We start from the raw sequence: 12,696 nt of genomic DNA, 5'->3' as shown, positions 1-12,696 counted from the left end.
CACATGGTAGTTGTGTGTTTACACACAATACAATACAAGAAATCAGCTGATTACTGTAATCCGATAATTTGTAGTCTAAGTTCCCGGCATACTTTGTACCTTTGTTTATTCATTGGGTAAAAGTTAATAATCAAATTCCTATATCCCAATAATATTGCAGTTCAAGCCCCCTGCATAGTTTTGACAGAAATTACTGTAGACAACCTCATATTTTTCAGTATTTAAGGACACTTATTCTCCATCCCGCGTAATAGGGAAAATAATAGTAATCCACCAGCTGTAAAAATAATATAACCACACTTCAGCTGAGAAATTTAGTGTAGATACGATATATTAAATAGTGCCATATCTTGCCTGCTATATTCATGTGTATCTTATTAGAGCAAAGTAAGATAAAATAGTACTAATAATAATCTGTCTAAGCATTTAGCTTTGTTGGTAATCTTTGAGTAGTTCTTGCAAATTTCAAACTTGCAATTTTCATTTCTGTTTGTGCTTAGTAATAACATATTGTAATTAGGATACATTCAAACACAGTTTAAAATTATTGTATTGTACTGTAGTATATGAGTAATATCTTATTACAAATTTGCATGCTTATTCTATTATTGTAAAATATTTGTGTAATATACGTAGTAGAGGGATCCATAGAAATTCTCTAAATAGAATTCTGTTGTAATTAGAATAGGCTTAACTGCAGTTTAGAATTGTGTAATTTTTGTGTATTCCTTTCGGTATTCAGTAATTAACGGCAGTTCTTATCCTGTTAGGATGTTGTAGGATAAAAATAGAGTATGACTAAGTAGTATTGTAGTGTAGCAGCATATTAATTACTTTACTGTCGTGTGATCTTTGTGTACTATTCTAGACAATATTTCTTTCCTTTATCTTGCACATAATAAGTTATTTTATTTTTCCCTTTCTTTTCATATTCCGTAAAGAATTGCTAAGGAGTGCAAGTGTAGGAACTGAGGGTGTGGCCAGGCATTAAGGAGTATGAAGGAGGAGTTGGAGAGTTTGAGAGAGATAATTAGGATTCTCTCAGAAGATAGGACGGAAAGAAGGCCTCCCTTAAACAATGTACAAGATACCATAGATGTAAAAGAGGGATGGGAAAGAAAGCGGGAAATTGTAGAAGACAGATGGTCTCATGTTTTAAGTGGAAGGAGATTGCAGGCTAAGGGCTCTATTCATGATCAGAATTCAGGACAGGTGTGTCTGAGAAATCAGTACGAGTTACTGCAGGCAGAACAACAGAGGGAAGATGAGGATCAGGGATCTGTTGCTAAGAAGTGTGGAAGTACTGTAGGAAAGGGAAATGTAGAGTAGAGGATAGGAAAAGACAGGTGGAAAAGGGTGATGGGAGGGAGAAAAGGGAAATGGAAGCACCTTCTGCAGCTGTCAGGAAAGACAGGGCTGACTAGCAGGGCAGGGGATCAAATGTGGTGAGTAGGGTTAAGGCTCTGGTCATGGGGGATTCCACTGTTACACATGTGGGGAATGTGTGTGAAAGAAAGGGAACCAGGGTAGAGTGTTATCCAGAAATTAGGTTTGACACAAGTGTGATAAACAGATGTAAGTTGAAAACAATATTCTCTTACCCATGGGTAAATAATACAATTATCGAGCTCGAATTATGATTATTATTATTATTGTGACTTGTAATATATGGCTATGAAGTGTTTACATCCATTTAGTATTATTATTTACGTAGTAATGATTGCAGTGTTTGTGAGGTTATGTCATGAAACATGTACTATATATGGACATTTATACAAATTCAATTAATGTAACAACCTGTATATATCGTAATTTGTTATGACCTGTATATATGATTTGTAATCCACAACAGAATTGTGACACACACTGTGAGCTCCAGAATGGCACTCAGTAGACGAGATGATGGTAGAATATTCTGTACATTATAACCATGTTGTTAAGCACTCTAAAATTTACGAGAAAATGTATCTTTCTAGAAGCCTGGCCAGGCACCTATATAAGCAGGTGGTCTTGATGGCAGAGGAGAGTTATTGTTTAGTAGAGTTATGGTTTAACAGGATTTTTACTGGTGAACACGTTGTGGTTATGCTGACATGACAATGTAGGCAGTCGGTAGTCTGTTTCAAGGTTACGACCTCCATGTGGCAAGTGCTTAATGATAGGCATTTGTTGAAGATGGTTTTGTGTTGATGTTTTCATAATGAAGTGTTCTGTTTGTGACTGCCAAGATTAAGGTTATGTGTGTTTAATTTGTAAATAAATCTGTGTACGCAAGTTGGCAGCATTTTGTGTGTGTCTTCGTGGAGACATCATTGGCAACCGTGCGTGACAGGAGTCTTAGAATACATTGGACTTGAAAATGACGAACGACCCAGTGTTCTCCCCAGGACCTTTTTAATGGGCACACCGCCCTGCCATTTTTACAGACCACCCGACTAACATAACCTAGATAAGTGTTAGTTACATAATATTAACACATATTTGAGTAATCAGGTGTTCGAATTAAAAAGGTAAATACTGTAGAACTGTTTATTTAAATGATAAATCTTCGTTATTGTCAGCATAATTGCGTCAATTACATCGGAGTTTAAATGTTTAACTTGAATAACACGTAGTTTCGTGCGCGAGCGGTGTCTGGATTAGGGTAGAATCGCATGCGAGCACCCGATTCTGCCCAATGTCACAAACCCATATGGCATTCCACAGCAACCGAGTGGCAAGTTCCGATGTTACACGACTGTGAACGAGCAATAGAACACGAGAAACTGAAAATAATCCGTCATATCTTGTTCGTGGTAATAACACTGAAATAGTTCAATTTCCATATTAATATTATTGTTATTGCCCTGAGGGGATGAAATTGAAATTTTATCATTTTTCATTTTTATGTAGTAGGCCTATTCCTCGCCCGGCTACTCATTCCTGCCACCCAGCTGATGAAAATTTCTGGGGAGAACACTGCGACCAGAAGACCGTGGTGATGTCTGAACAGTTAATTTCCTTGATTAAGGCCCAGTTTGGAAAACTCGAAGGGAACATCGAGGCCCAGTCTCAAAACTCAAGGGGAACATCGAGGCCCAGTTCAAGACCAGATTGACGTCAGAAGAGGAAGCCGAATACCTGATCACTGGACTTCATGGGCAGGAGAGGGAATTACGATGCAGCCCGCAACCATGTTAGACCTGCGAGGAAGTTGTGGGAGAATTCAGCGGGCGCGGCAGTGTCAACCACCCAAGAGCAAACTACCGAGTCCAGCTGCAGGAGAGGACTCAGCGCACCGTAGAACGCTGTGGGTATTCGACACTGCCGAACAACCAGCTGACGCGACTGTGAATGGGCCATACCAGTATGACACCAAGAGCGAGGTGCTCGTCAGCCGCAGTAAGCTCCACGGCACCGTCAACTGTCCGGTTAGAAAACTGGTTTTCGACTATCAAGGGAGATGTGCAGAATATTAGGGGAAAATAGTATTATAGGCAGTGGTGGTTCGTGCATGAAGGGCTTTAGGTGCCGCTCCACCGCCTTTTCTTAAATATTTAACGTTATTCCACTCTGTAATTGATTACATACAGAGATGGACAAATGTACCGAAGTCGAACCGCCACTGCCTATAATACTGTATTTGTCTTGTTCACATATTGTCTTGCTAAATTTGCTCCATTAATTTTAGTCAGTGTTAATAGCTGAAGAATGTCCAAATTGGACTGAAACATGTTCTATAAAAATGTTTGTAAGAAGTATTGATCAGGTGGATTTGACCAGTACAATTTCTTATCAAAGAAATGTTATCTTATTTTTATAGTAAGTCAGTATGGATTGTAACAAAGTCAGCAAAGAAAAGAGCCTCGCAAGACCATGTAATATATTATTATTATTATTATTTCAGCTATAAACATTTTGCTTTCCTATTTTCAAGGAAATGGCAAAGGCTTTATAAGACTGTGGCTGCTGTCCAGCAAGCACGATGTTTTCTCTTTAGTCTTAAAGCGCTCGGATTGTGGCAGGAGAGCTCTCAGTAGGTCCATTGACTTAGCAAGTGTGTGGGGTGTGGGAGGAGCTTGGCAGGACAATATGGGCTTGCCAGGGGAAGGAAGAGTGCAGGCAGGTGTATGGTGTGCCTGGCAGAGCCCTTGGTAGGTCCCAGGAATTAGCAAGTGTGCAGGGAGGGGGAGGAGCCTGGAAGGACAATATGGACTTGTCAGGGGAAGGAAGAGTGCAGGCGGGTGTAAGTGCTGAACGGCAGAGACCTCAGCAACATTGCCAACCACTTTACAATTTACCTAGGCTTTTTCCTCCACGTCTTATATTAATTGTTGTTAGAGATTAATCCTGAAACATTTTACAAAACAATGAATTCCATTATAGTGACTACATAAACAATTCAGTTCTGTAAAGAAGCTACAACAAAAGACCCAAAATGTAACCATAACATGACGGCACTATTTGTAGGGTGGTCCAATTGTTCAATACGTTTCCATGCTGTGAAATTTGAGCAAGGAGAAAGAAATTTGGGAGTACCCTGTTTATTTGTTTTCATGAACGTTGTTATCACTTGTGATTGTGATGAAACAGTGCAGTGCCATAGTAGTCGGGATTGCTTTTGCTGTTAGCCTGTTAATGTGTGTGCATAAATACCACTGTAGTGTAGTTCATTCATTAATTAATTAATGTTGTAGTGCAAGCAGATTTCTATTCAGCCGGTGTCATCGGATTATTATTATTCATCTAAAAGTATCGTGGTGCTGGTCAGTGAAAACTGGCCCAATTGGGGAAGGGTAAGAGTTGGCAGCACAGCCCTGCCAGAGTACAATGTCACGAACCACTACTCATTATAGGTACTTCAAAACTTAAAATTGTCCTCTTGAAACTAAACTGACTGACCACTGAGAGCAGAACGTTATTGTAATGGTGAAACATGAAAGGTTAAAAGAAAAAAAGCATTATGTAGTTCCAAAACAACACGAGAATATTAATTCCCAAGTTAAATATTATTAAAGTATTATGAAAATGTTAATATTGTCTTCATATCGGAGAAATTTTTGTAGTACTCATTTAAATTTTTTTCAACATTAATATAAAACAGAACCTCTTTAGGAATAAGAAAATCATGCAAAAATGATGTGAAGTGATACCTGAATTCATAGGTTTATCCAGGTGGGATCCAAAATGAAAAAAGAAAAAGGTTGAAAAAAGTTTTAACAGGTTGGTTGTTGGTATTTCAACAGTTTGAAAGAAGCTAATTACAAAATAGACACACATCAGCTGTGAGAACTCAGAAGAACTACAACCTCTACATGCATAGCTAGTTTAAGTGGCAACAAGGAGCTTTCCAGAATAATCTTATTTCACAACATATCAATAACGGGGAAAAAACCATTTACCATGTACATACAGGGTCTCTCATATAAATCCAGACCGAACGCATGGTGCTTGTACTCTGTGCTATGGCAGCTGCAGTATGGGAGGCGCACGCATAGTTCTTTACCTTGCAAGCATCCTGCGCGTTTTCAACCTGGCAAGCATGAGTCGTCAGTTTGAATCTTAGCTGTTAACATGGTGAGACAGTTATCATTGCAACACCATATTTTTGTATGTAGGCCTAATAGTTCTGGTTTCATCTTAATGATCGTGTGAACAGTCATAACTCTCACTATTGGTGTGCAGAAAATCCCAATGGTGTTTATGAAGTCCCTTATTATGATAGGAAGATTGGTGTTTGGTGTGCTGTTAGTGCAAGACAAATAACTGGGCCTTTTTTTATTATTTTTTTTTATTTACTTTTTTTTTTTAGGCAGTAAATGCAGATATCAAGATGATATTTTGATGCCGTTCTTCCATCAGTTAACGGAAGATCGCTTTCAACAAAATTCAGCCCCTGCTCATACAGCAGAAGATTCCCTTTTTACAACCTCGGAAGTGTTTGCAGACAGAGTGATCAGTGCTGCTCTATTTCCCCCTTGTTCTTCAGATCTAACAGTGTGATTTTTACTTGTGGGGTAAACTGAAAGAAAAAGTGTATCAAACAAATCCTCATACTTTGGAGAAACTGAAAGAAAATATTAGGAATGAAATCAGAAACATTACAGACAGAACTCACTCGTGTCAGCCAGAATGTGGTTACCAGATACATCGCCTGTATAACTCAGAAAGGACGGCACTTCGAGCATCTTTTATAATGTAAGATTTCATAATTACGAGATTTTATACACGCTTAAAGCAGGACGGCCGCGCGCGACGTAAGTTCGGCTGAGGTAACTGCCGTTGTGCACAGTACAAATACCGTGCGTTCAGTCCGAGTTTATGTGAGAGACCCTGTATATACAAAAGTGTGCACATTTTCACTTAGAGTCAGTGCAGTGCAGCTACTTTCACAAGTGTGAGCAATTTTTACAACAGCAGGAAGTTTGTTTTTCATGCCATCCACTGAATAACAAATGGATATTAGAAAATTTTATGGGAAGTAGTGATGTTTACTTGGTTATCTACGCTTGCATGTGTAATCCCAGCAGCCAAAAGCGTACTGAAACATATTTTAAAAAGTGATTTTTTTAATATAGGTACTTCAATCAAGCTTTCTTATCGTTGGAATTTTTACAATGTGTCATTCAGATGTATACACCATACCATAATGAAAGTAAGAAAGGGCTTTTAATACAGCATTCCATATTAAGCTTGGTTCCAAGCATGGTTCCAGTGATATATTCCAGCCTCGATTTCTAGCTTGGTTCCAATTTCGGAACCAAACTCAAGCTGTCTTTTTAGACATAGTTACCTTGTGTCGATAGGAGTGTCGTTAAGCGGTACCAAATGTGTAAGGAAATGCATTGTTGCTACCACTATATATGGAGGTTCAGTTGACTCAAATACGTGTGTGGAGAGGTTCTGCATATTACGTTACTACAGAGGGAAACTAGCGTCAGTATCAGCTCGACTTACAACAAATATGTTGTGAAATCATTAAGTACAATATTTATATTTTGTTGTTAATTATCTATTTACGCTCCTCTTGTCCTCTGTGAGGACTCATTCCTTTATTGCCTGACCAGTGTCTTGGAGCGTATGAGATTCTGAATCCTGGACACAGCCAGGGATGGGGATCAGCCAGTCACCAGGACAACCTTCTCGCTAAATCCAATGGGGATCTTTACATAGGAAGGGGTAGGATGAAGGATGGAAAAGACAGACTGGATAACACTGAGGTTATAGGCCTCATGATCGGTGCAAGAGGAACAATTCCAAGTTCTTTGAAGAATTCTGCTTAAGTTTCAATCTATGAGAGTCAATAACAAAAATTGTGGTCCTTGAAGCCTTAAAAGGTCCATTATCCATACTGAGGAATCATTTGTACAGTCATAAGTGTATATAGTATACTTTGTTCTCACAGGCAACCTCCTTATGGAGGGGAAGTGTTTATTCTCCCTGAATAAAGGTATATATATATATATATAAATGCTTATCATAAAAGTAGTTAGTGGGACGTAAAGCAAATAACATTGTTATTTGACTAGTGTCGATAGGAGTGTCGTTAAGCGGTACCAAATGTGTAAGGAAATGCATTGTTGCTACCACTATATATGGAGGTTCAGTTGACTCAAATACGTGTGTGGAGAGGTTTATTTAAACAATGAATGTCTGTGGAGGTTGTGAGTTGAACATTTGTTAAGACAGTCATTTGGAGATCAATGTGGAGGATCTCTTGAAGCTACACGAATGGCACAAGTTGATAATACGAGACGAATGTAGTCAGAAGTGAGGAAATGTTACTAAGTTAAAAGTAAATGGGAATAAATTAATTTTCATGTGCTATCAGCGACAAGGAGGCGCGAGATATGGATGGGAGGAAAAATACTTCTTTCGACAACACAAAACTATCCTTGTACCAGATAGGTTATTTCATCATCCTGTTGTGTGCATTCCAAAGAAGCCATAAATGCCTCTCTTGCAGTTTGAGCTAGATGTGACGCAGCAAACAATTGTGGTCTGGCATATGCTAGATTCTGCCATGAGGTGTGCGTGGGATGGGTGTCAACAAGAAAAATAAATAGGATGGGTGGATGTGGTCATAGAAATCTACTAAAGTAAATTTGGGAAATCCAAGTACCCCTGCCGAAGGAAAATTACAGGATAGTGGCTCTTTGGAGGAGTTAAAAGAGATAACTTCAAAAACTTTTTAACATGGATATGTTTTTTGGGCTGGGGGTTTATCTGGAATTAGAGTCACTAATTCAGCATACACAATTTTATGTGGACAAAAAAGAAACACCAGTGTTCATCTATCTATAGAAAGCCTTCCTCATGTTATTACTGTGTGCCAGAACTATGCCTCCTATATACAGTAGGTGCAAATGGTTTTTTTTTTCTACTTGCTTTACGTCGCACCGACAGATAGGTCTTATGGCGACGATGGGACAGGAGAGGGCTAGGAATGGGAAGGAAGCGGCCGTGGCCTTAATTAAGGTACAGCCCCAGCATCTGCCTGGTGTGAAAATGGGAAACCACGGAAAACTATTTTCAGGGCTGCCGACAGTGGGGTTCGAACCTACTATCTCCCGAATACTGGACACCGGCCGCACTTAAGCGACTGCAGCTATCGAGCTTGGTCAAATGTGTTTTAAAAGAGTTTTTTACTGTCTTTGGCATTCCATCTAGGTCACAGCAAAGCCCCTTACACATGGTAACGTCACCGAAAGCAGAATTTTTCTCATATGTATCTTGTGAATATTTAAATATGTGCCAAATTAGTGACCGTTTTGTTGGGGCTATCTTGTGACATGGCACAGGGATGTGTGCTGGATCAGCTGCCACATTGTTGGACGTAGATCACAATGTTACATATTTTTTCAATTTCATCAAAAGGATGCATTATTTGCATCCCATGCATGTCATAAGAGGCTACTAAGAGGAGGAACAAGCAAAGAACCTGCACTTGCTCACTCATCTCCTAAGTCCAGAAACATGCCCATGATTCTATGCTTTTCATGTAGCAAAGAAATTTACATATATTTGCTGTGCGAGATGAAGGGACGCTATAAATATTATTAAAAAGTGGGACAACTATAATTTCTGACTGTTGGAGAGTGTACAAACGCCTGGAGAATGAAGATTATGTTCATCTGCATGTGAATCATTCATTCAATTTTTGGTTCATGCAGGAGTGGGCGTGTGAGCAGAGCAAACAAGAGGAAGTTGCCAGCCGATGGGAAGTCTTTTCACATTAAAAATATTGGAAACCGCTTGTGGCACTCTTCGTTGGCTATCTTGCTGAATTCCTGTTCAAAAGTATTTCTTTTAAAGGAGAGTGGACCATTTTGTCCGAGTAGCTACAGAACTCCACCCTCTGCTGCATTAAGGTCAGATTCAAATATTCATTTTGTTACACTTTGTTTCTACATGCACATATGTATGTGTATACACAGAGGATTCCAATAAAATGTATTCACTGTTTGTTCATCAATGATTTTGTAAGAAATTGAGATATAAGTCTGAAATTTGGTGAAGGGGTAGCTTAATGTCTTGATTTTAAGTGGTCTTGGATTGATAACTTCTGCTTGGTGACATGAACAAGAGACACAAAATGGCAGGTGCAAGGCTGTATCATTCGAAGACTATTCCAAAGTGATGCATGAAGTTTGAAAACATTTCTGCAGTACAGCAACAAATGAGAAAGGAATTTCTAACACAGTCACCAACACGTCAATTTACTGGAGCTGAATGTGTGTGGTGTGGGTTGTTCTCTCAGGGGTTGATGGGATACCGCTGTTCTTTAAAGGAACAGTTATCAGTGCAGTTTATCTCAATAAGATTTCAGACATTAATTTTACCAGCAATCCAAGAGCTGTATGAAGACTGGAGGTTTTACCTGCAACAAGATGGTGCCCCAGCTCACTACCATTGACACATCACAGAGTACATTCATGAAACTTTCCTTGAACGATGGACAGGCTGAAAAGGAATTTCCTGCACGGTCCCCAGACGTATCCCTCTAGACTTCTGTCCCTGCAAGACCTTAAAGGATGTTGTGTTATCGGGCAAAAATACCTACACTGGGTGCCCTACGCAAAAAAAAACATTGAATTATCATGTACAGTTATTCCACTAAACACATTACAGAATGCTGTTCGAGACTGTTTGGCAGCAACGACTATGTTTGACTGCTGATAGTGGCCACTCATGTGATTTCAGTAAGTTGAATTTTAAGCTATTATCTTCACCAAATTTCAGACCTGTATCTAAATTTATTAGGAAGTTACTGATGAAAAAAGAGTAGCTAGCTCTATTTCGTGTCAACCACTGGCTTACATTGCCCCGGGACAAATTTCAGGTTAGAACTGAAATTTTACATTTGATTAGTGATGCAAAGCTGGCTATAATGCCTAAACAAACAAACGTCATGGCGCAACAGCCCCGAAGAGCCATGGCCCACCAAGCGACCGCTGCTCAACCCGAAGGCCTGCAGATTACGAGGTGTCCTGTGGTCAGCATGGGGAATCCTCTCAGCCGTTATTCTTGGCTTTCTAGACCAGGGCCGCCATCTCACCATCAGATAGCTCCTCAATTATAATCACTTAGGCTGAGTGGACCTAGAACCACCCCTTAGATACAGGTAAAAATCCCCAACCTGGCCAGGAATCAGGATAAGAGACAGGTACGCTATCCCTATAATGTACGGCCGATGGCTATATTGCCTAACTGTACTGAATTCTGGAAGCAATGCTATGCTTCATAAAATTCATCCAATGGCAGCGAGTGTTGACCGGAGGATTGTGGGAGGGTAATGGTGGAAATTTTTTCTGTATTTGGTTATAAAAGTAAGATTCTTCCAAGGACAGCATTGGTTATGAACACATCTGTCCTCGCCAAGCATTTGAAGGTAATTCATATATTTTATCTTGCTGAATTAGGCCTATATGTTCCTCGCAGGTCCCTATACTCTTAGGATTTTACTCCATTTTCAGTCTGCTGTACAAACTTCTGGAGATTATCCATGCACAGAAGCAAGGTGAAAATCCGAAGGATAAAGACCAAGAGGAGGAAGAGGAGAGAGAATAGCAAAGAAAGGGGGGGGGGAAGAAAAGCCTCATTCATGAACAAGCTCTTCAGTGCATCGGTGACTATGAAATTTGCCGTCTTATAACTCAAATTCGCCACAACTCAACGAACAACTGTACTGCGCTAAAGACTGCACTGAAAAAGATTTGGCATAAAGGTAGTTTAAACAGGTTTCCTTTTTTTAGACATAAGGGAAATAAGCTATATAATTTGACTAGTATTCAGTGTCAGAAGTATGATACTGCTTTAAGTGTTTTATAGTGTATGAGCGAGTATTATAAAAGTTTACATCAAGCTCTTGGTCTATATATTACAGAGATCTCATCAAAACTGGACTAAAGAAACATGGGTAAGTAATTTGCATAACATTTTGTTGAATTTCGTTCAATCTGGAAAATTTTCTTGGATCCAGTGGATGTCCCTTTGATTGTCCCTTCTGATTTTTGAACTATAAACCGACAACTGACTACTCTATTCCCAGAAAAATCATATCAATGGACAGAATTAGTCCACAATAAGGCCTACCTCAACATATCAGAACCACAAGTTAAAGTTAAATGGAACTCTGCCCCATTGAGAAGTGTGATGATATCCGGCTCAATCCCGATAAAGGGAAACGTAATAAAAGTATAACGAAATATAACAAAACTTTTACATTAATAGATTTCCGAAAAGAATTCGTGAAGTATATACTCGAATTCATACTGTTCTGACATAAACCTGAAACACGATCTCTAAAGACTTCATGTCCTTCTCTCATCAAATTAGCAACATAGTCGCACAAGGGAAATACTGAACACTAAATCCACTTGTGTACAATACGAAACACTAAAAAAATGACAATATAATTCAAAGATAACCTTATTTTTATCTCTGATAGTATAGAATGTCAACGAAATTCATTTACAACTCAGCATTTCTGGCTGAAAGATAGCTTTGTTAATTATACTTACACTATCACAATTACTGTCACCGACCACTGCAACTATAATCGTTCCCCTGCTACCTAGCATCAATAGAGGCAATGCTGATTTTCAAAATTATCACATCACGAACACAACACCGGTTGACAAACTTGAGAACTTTACAGCCTTCGCATTAATGCCAACCTGACAAGAAAGTACGATTTATATCATAGCCAGAGACATCTACAGTTAAAGCCAGAAGGTACGCTTGGTAACGCTGTATATATCTGTCAAGCGGAGACCGAGAAAAAGGGAGTGTGTCTGATTTTGAATGACTTCACCCATATTCACTACATCTAGACCAACACGATGATTAAGATAAATGCATACTCTTCGTAAGATGGTACCGGTACTAAGAAACACACACATAAGTAAATGCGTTCACTGAAGTTAGAAATACACATTTTACATGAATAAAAAGAAATCACTTTAAGAACAGTGCTCACAAGCTCAATTATTGTGGAGCGTTGGCAGCTTCCTCCGCTTAATGTTTTAATCCTCACTGCTGACATACCGGTAACTCTTGTTCTTATTTAACACGACATTGGAAAATGCAGACAATAAACAATCTATCGCACCATTATTGTCATGCCCACAATGACGGCGTTCAAACCAGAACTGTTGATTGCCATCTCTTCCTAATGCAGCTTAGGATAGAGAGAACAGAAATTCTTTATAATTT

General features: G+C 39.1%; 1 protein-coding gene across 1 annotated transcript in view; it reads right to left on the bottom strand.

Annotated features, from left to right (window-relative positions):
* Positions 1-12,104, bottom strand: part of LOC136873923 (interferon-inducible double-stranded RNA-dependent protein kinase activator A homolog B) — a 310,706-nt gene extending 298,602 nt beyond the window's left edge. The window contains exon 1 of the mRNA XM_067147282.2: positions 12,003-12,104. The gene's annotated coding sequence lies outside the window, so the exon portion shown is untranslated. The remainder of the gene's footprint in view (positions 1-12,002) is intronic.
* Positions 12,105-12,696: the final 592 nt, after the last annotated feature.

Source organism: Anabrus simplex, chromosome 5, assembly GCF_040414725.1.
Source record: "Anabrus simplex isolate iqAnaSimp1 chromosome 5, ASM4041472v1, whole genome shotgun sequence".
In the NCBI taxonomy this organism is placed as follows: domain Eukaryota; kingdom Metazoa; phylum Arthropoda; class Insecta; order Orthoptera; family Tettigoniidae; genus Anabrus; species Anabrus simplex.
Note: the sequence above shows the minus strand (reverse complement) of the source record. Positions and strands in the feature narration are given on the sequence as shown.